General features: G+C 36.3%; 1 pseudogene; it reads right to left on the minus strand.

Annotated features, from left to right (window-relative positions):
• Positions 1–640: 640 nt before the first annotated feature.
• On the minus strand, positions 641–5257 carry LOC136121950 (52 kDa repressor of the inhibitor of the protein kinase pseudogene; annotated as a pseudogene).
• Between the last annotated feature and the right edge of the window lie 1423 nt (positions 5258–6680).

The raw sequence follows: 6680 nt of genomic DNA on the forward strand, positions 1-6680 counted from the left end.
ACAACCACATGTGGAACAACAATGGCAGGGTCTTCCATTCAAACTTTGACTATAACTTGCTCCTTTAACCTCATTTGATAAAGACAAAATCTACACTGAAATCCATGTTTGGCGAGCTCACATGTTTCTATTACAGTCTGATAATTTTCTTAACTGTCCCTTACAGATTTTTAACAGCATACTTAAAACTTCTACTATGCAAAGGTCAGTCATGAGCTTCATTGTAATGTTTTATAAAATGTATTCCTTCCTCCCATACCTCCTCAAAATGTATTTCTTCAAAGAACTGATAACTCAATACCTGACAATTAGATCCACTGTGATATAACTTATGTCTAAAGTGACTTAACTAATACAATTCCAAAGTGCCATTAGCAGAGATCACACAGAATGTAACATGGTACTTCCAGTGCTATCTTCTGGAAGAACAGTTAGGTCTCCAAAGCATGGGACTTCAAACAGGCCATTTAAACAGGCAGATTATCAATGACTAACGTACTCAATGGGAGGCCTACAGGTCAAGATATTCAGTGACTAAGTGGCCTACGTACACCTTGCAAGTTTTCTGTAAGATATTTTCAAATTTCTTACAGATTTTTTCAAATATCAAATGTAAGAGAAAGCCTATTTTAAAAGTCTCTTAGGTATTTTCAATGGTTTCTGAATTATCTGTAGGAAGCTCTGACTTGTATAGAGTTTGATGTATGTATCCACCACTAAATCCAAATCATGTTTTATATCAAAATTTATGTTAAGCAAAGCCAAGTTACCTGAACTTTGGTCTGTCAAAGTGTTCCTCGGGTATGCTTTGAAACGTTTTCACCCATTTTCATAGCATTCATTCTCAACCTTCATCACAGGAAGAATGCATAGGACCTTCAGCAATGCATAAACATTAGGAAAAAACTTGATGTCTGGCAGATGAAGCGCTTCATAAATAGTGGATGGAAGTTCTATATCTTTCCCTTTGTGTTTCCACTTGATTCTCCAACAATGCAGCTCAGCAGACAGCGTGTCAGGATTATGTAAATCACTTCCGTACATGTCAGCGTGATGCTCCTCTGATGTATTGAATCTGAGCTGTCCCATGACTGAGGGTACCAGAGATAAGCATTTAAGAGCTTTGACGTGCTGTTCTGAGAATATTTCTTTCAGTTTCTGAATAATGTGTTCCACTGTTGGAACACTTAGAGTTTCTTCATAGTAACTCTCAGAGGTTAGCTGAGATTCCAGGTTACTGTGCTGAGCTCTGCGAAATTTCCCTGGGAGTTTCTTCTGAATATCAAGTTTGGTTGCCAAATTTGTGGCTTCCTCAAACCAAAACTCATGATAAACTTCGATATTTTCCATCACTTCATTTAGTGAATGCAGCACTACAGTCAAACTACTGGCTGCAAAGAAGACATCAGAGGTTTGCCCCTGAAGATTTTTCCCAAAGGCTCTTGTGAAAGATAGAACATTTTTAAGAACAACAATGGTAATGATGAAATCAAAATCTGTTACCGCACTACAGAGTACAAATGCTCAGCCAGCTATACAGTTATTCCATTTAACATTTGTGTCACTCTTTATACCATCTAAACATAAAACCAGTGCTTGTACGAGGTCCACTGAGATTTCAAAAGCATCATGCCTGCCTGTCCACTGAGAATGGCAAATTTCCTTCAGTTCTCTGTCCCTTTCTGCATTGTTCTGAAAGAGGACAGAAATTACATTGTCAAGTTCTAAAAGCAATTGTGGTGATCGATGGAAGAAAGAACAAACTTCCCCAATTGTTTCTAATGTGACAGATACTCCCATAACAGGCACTGATTTTGCCAACCACATATTTAAGGTACAGGAAGAGCACAGTGTGTAGATAGCTTGGGGGTATTTCTCTAAAGTCTAGAAGCAACAACTATCTTTGGAAACAAATCCACTGGACACAATGTAAGCCTGGCCACGACAGTACTCCATGTTTAATCCCCACTTCTCAGTTATCGTAGTGCGAAATTTCACAGCCAAATTTTCTGCATCAGCTGCATAAGGCAGGAAGCCCACAGATTCCTCTCTCAGGTTGTGAGCTTCGTCAACAAACCTCACCAACACAGGCAGGTGCTCTTCCCTTGCTATGTCCACCACATCGTCAGTGATGATGGAAAAGAAGTGAGAGCCTCTCACTTCCCTGAGGGTTTCTTCATGAGTGCAGCCCTCCCTGATCTCTAGCATCCGTTTCTGCTGTGTTTTCAAACAGAACAGTGTGTTAGCTGCTGTTGTCTCAAAGCGCTTTATCAGAACCTCTTCACCAGAATGGATCCCACACTCCAGCAGTGCTTGAAAGTTATCAGCAGTGAATAGACCTTCGGGGATTTCATAAGCTTCATGTCCATCCAGACATGAAGACATGTTTTCCCATAAGAATCAATATTTCAAATAAAGATTTTAAGTATTCTTTGTTTTCCTTCTCTTCAAGGGTTAAAGGTACAATGTCTTCATCCTTCTCTTCACCCCCTTCTTCTGCACTGGGGTTCTGAGCATTGCTGTTGTTTATTTCCTTATGTTTTGGTTCCTGTGCAGAAGTTTCATCAGGTTTTTTTTTCTCTGTTTCAGTGTCCTGATTTCATCCTCACTCAATGCTTTTATTCGTTTTCTGTGTCTACTGTGTGGATTATTCAAATGGCTGGTGAGATCAAATATTGCTGGTATTGCATTATCTAGAAGAACTGTCTTTTAAGGGCTAGTTCTACAGATCAAAGAAGTCTCAAAGTGTATGGCACACAATCGATAATGTTTATGTAGTTGATCAGGTATTTTATCTTCTAAGTCTGCTCTCCTGCACTTCTCCACTTCTGGCATCTGGCTGGATCACGTGGGAACCTGAAAAAGGCCAGGTCCGACTGCATGCTCTTCCGCGCGCAGCTGGGGATCCGCGCAGAGGTTCGGCACCGCCGTCTGCCCGCCGGCCGGGACAGCCCTCCCCGCCCCCCCCCGCCCCCCCACCCCGTGCTTAGGGCAGCCAGCCAACCCCTTGGGCTGGGGAGGGGAGCTGGGCCCCCCGGCTCGTCAGGGCCGGCGCGCCGGGGGGAGGGGCGGGCCAAAATCATTTTAATATTTGATTATTGAGTAAGCCTGTCAAGGTTTGCTGTGACTCAAGACTGCTATTTATCATATCTCTTATTCAACTACCCACCAATCATCCAACAAAAAAACTCCAGAGGTTTTAACATTAAAAACAGATTATCTCTAAAATTCAGTTTAAATTCTATCTAAAATTTTTGTCTAAAAGGGAACTTATTGTGTGAACATTTATGTATGATTTTCATTGTGGTTCAATTTCCAAGGAGGATTTACCGCTTTTCCCACTCTGATATCCTTTGTGCTTTAGAGAAGAAAGAGCTGAATTGCCCAGTTTGATACACTGCAGCTTTCCCCATTTGTTTATACCAGACATTTTTCCAACAGCATTCTCTAACTTTATGATATCATTTGTCTACTGTCTTCCCATGGCATCTAAATTGCAGTTCTGCTTTTTGTAGAATCAGATTTTGTGTGTGTTGTGTGTGTGCGTGAGAGACAGGGAGGGAGAAAGAGAGAGAGTGAAAGAGGGAGGGAAATTGGAGGAGAGAGAGAAAAGACTAGAGAGAGGAAAGGAAAAGTCTTTTATTACAGCAGAAAAAACTATTTTATTATATAATTTTTCTTGTTTTGGGTAGAAACTGATTTGTAAAAAAAGTTCATATTTTTATATGCATGTTCATCCATCGTTTTTCTGTGTGTATAAATGGACTATTATGCTTTGAGGTTAAAGCAAACATTTAACTCAGTTTTCATATGTTTCTGTGTTAGGCTGTGGGCAAAAGAAGTCTGCCGCAAAAATTTTGTGGTGCTTAGTAAATATAAATTTGATACAGCCAGGAGTGATGTAATGTGGTACGTCAGAAACCCCATTCGTCTTAAGACCCCAACTGCTTCAACAGAAGTCAGCACTTCTCACACTTTCTACTCATCCCACAAGCCTCCACAGACTTGTAACCTACAATGATCTCCATCAAAATAGAAAAATAGAGAGAAGATGTTTTAAAAACGATTTCTTTTAGAGAAATAGAGTGCCCACTGTCACAACTAAACAGTGTCTGGAGGACTGTTGTTCATTGTGCTTTTTGGTATATAACCTTTAAAAATTGTGAATTATTGTACACCTATAATTTATATAATATTATACATTACATATACACATATGTATATATGTACACACACACACACTATAGAGGGAGCTGCATAAAATAAAAAAGATATAATGAGATTACTGAAACAGTGCTGGGGTTCTCATTAGGCGAATGACTTAGCTCACCTCATTCACACTCCAAAGATTTCTGTTGCCTCCACCAGGTAATGGATCTAAACTTTACATCTTTCCTTCTCACTACTAGAAAAAATCCTTTCCCACACATTTTGAAGACCAGACTCCTAGTGTGAGAAGTAATAATGAAAACTTAAAAGGTTATCTAAAGTCATTTGTGACCAAGTTTACAGTTTCTCTATTCTCTACATTTCAGTTGTTATTAAATGGTGACTGTATTTGTACAATATAGCCATTATTTATTTTAATAAATATCAAATGTTCTTTCTAAAATATATTTCTAAAAGGTAAGTAGAACAAATAATAATTTAGTAGATTGTCTCACAAAATTTAATCTGCCTTCCGTAACAAACAGATATTTTCATGAGTCTCAGGAAAGACCCAAGGACACCTAATAGGTATTATACACTTTTGTTTCTAAATAAATCTTTTATTGAAAATATCAGAGAGAGAGAGAGAGAGAGAGAGAGAGAAGAATCACAAATTATAAGTGTAAACCCATGTAATCAATACTCAGATCAAGAAATAGAGCACTAATCAAGTGTCCCCGAAGTCCCACTTTTCTCCGTCTTAGTGATTATTGCCACCAAGTTAACTATTATCCTTATTTCTATTACCACCAATTTATTTTTACAAATGTTTGACCTTTCTATAAATGGAATCATACAGTATATACCTTTCTGTGCCTGGCTTCTTTAGTCCATCACCTTGTTTATGAGATTGATTCATACTCTTTTGTGTAGAAACAGTTTGTTTTTCATTGCAGCATAGTATTCCATTGTATGAATATTTCACCATTTATTCATCCATTCAACTATTGATGCTATCAATCAATCAATAATCTATTCTTACCATCCTGGATAGGATTTGAAGTGCAATGTCAAATACAAATGCTGATAGTGGGCAATCTTTGCTCATCCATTCCCAAAGTTAGGGGTATGTTTTCAATATTTCACACTTAAGTATCATTTTTGTGATAGTTTTTTTAAAATAAATATTCTTTGTCAGTTTAAGGTAATTCCCTTCTTTTATTGGTTTGCATTTTTCAGTAAATGTTTTTTTGTTACAGAAAATCCTTTTATTCCCAGTATGCATAGAGGGTTATTTTTTTCCTGCTGTGGTCTTACATTTTATCAAAAAATTTTTACATCTATTGAGACCTATAGTGATGTTCCCTGTTTCATTCTTGATATATGTTATTTGTGACTTCTCTGCTTTTCATTGTTTAGTCTTACTAGGAGACCAATATCAATTCATTGGTCTTTCCAAGTAATCAACTTATTGATTTTTCTCTTGCATGTATGTTTCTTATTTATCTTTGACCTTTTATTGTTTATTATTTTTATTACTATTAATTTTACTCTTATCTTTATTTTTTCTTCTTTACTCTTTCTTGGGTTTAATTTGGTATCTTTTCTTATTTCTTGAGATGAATACCTAAACAATTGATATTCAGGCTTTTTGCTTTCCTAAGATATGAATTTAAGTTATAGATTTCCCTCTAAGCACAGTGATAGCTAAATTACATGTCTCAAAATATATTTCAGTTATTATTCAGTTCAAGTATTTTACTAAACATTATAATCTCATCTTCAACTCATTAGTTACGTAGAAGCATGTTGCTTAATTTCTAGATGTTTGAGGATTTTTTTTATCTTTTAGTTATTGATTTCTACCTTTATTCCACTAAGATCAAATAATACATTTAAATTGTTGGAGTCCTTTTAAATTTGTTGAGTTTGGCTTTTTGGCCACAGATATGGTCTATTTTTGTAAATGTTCCATATATACTAGCCAAAACTGTGTATGCTGTCATTTTTTTGGTGCATTTTAACAAAACAATGTTTCTACTTTGCTAACGGTGCTATTCAGATTATCTATAGCCTTACTAATTTTCTGGATGTTTGTTTTATCAATTATCCAAAAGATGTGTGAAATTCTGCCTCTCTGATTGTGGATTTGTATATTCCTCATTTTAAACCTGTCAGTTTTACTTTACGTATTGTGAAGCTGTATTAGTAGGTCTATAAAAAAGAATTTTTATATCTTTCTAGTGGATGGACCCTTTTATTATTATTAAAGATTTCTTTCATTTCTAGGAATGTTTCTTGCCTTAAAGTAGATCTTATGTGACGTTAGTATAGCAAAATCCGTTTTCTCTTGGTATGTGTTTGTATAGTATATCTTTCTGAGTCCTTTTATATATAAGATGTGTTTCTTTCTCATAAGAAGCATATAATTAGGTTGTCTTAAAAATATTTTAATCATTTGACAATCTTTACCTTTTAACTAGAATATTCAGACCGTTTATATTTTAATTTAGCTGCTGATACATTTGGGT

Source organism: Phocoena phocoena, chromosome 4 (genome assembly GCF_963924675.1).
Source record: "Phocoena phocoena chromosome 4, mPhoPho1.1, whole genome shotgun sequence".
Taxonomy (NCBI): Eukaryota; Metazoa; Chordata; class Mammalia; order Artiodactyla; family Phocoenidae; genus Phocoena; species Phocoena phocoena.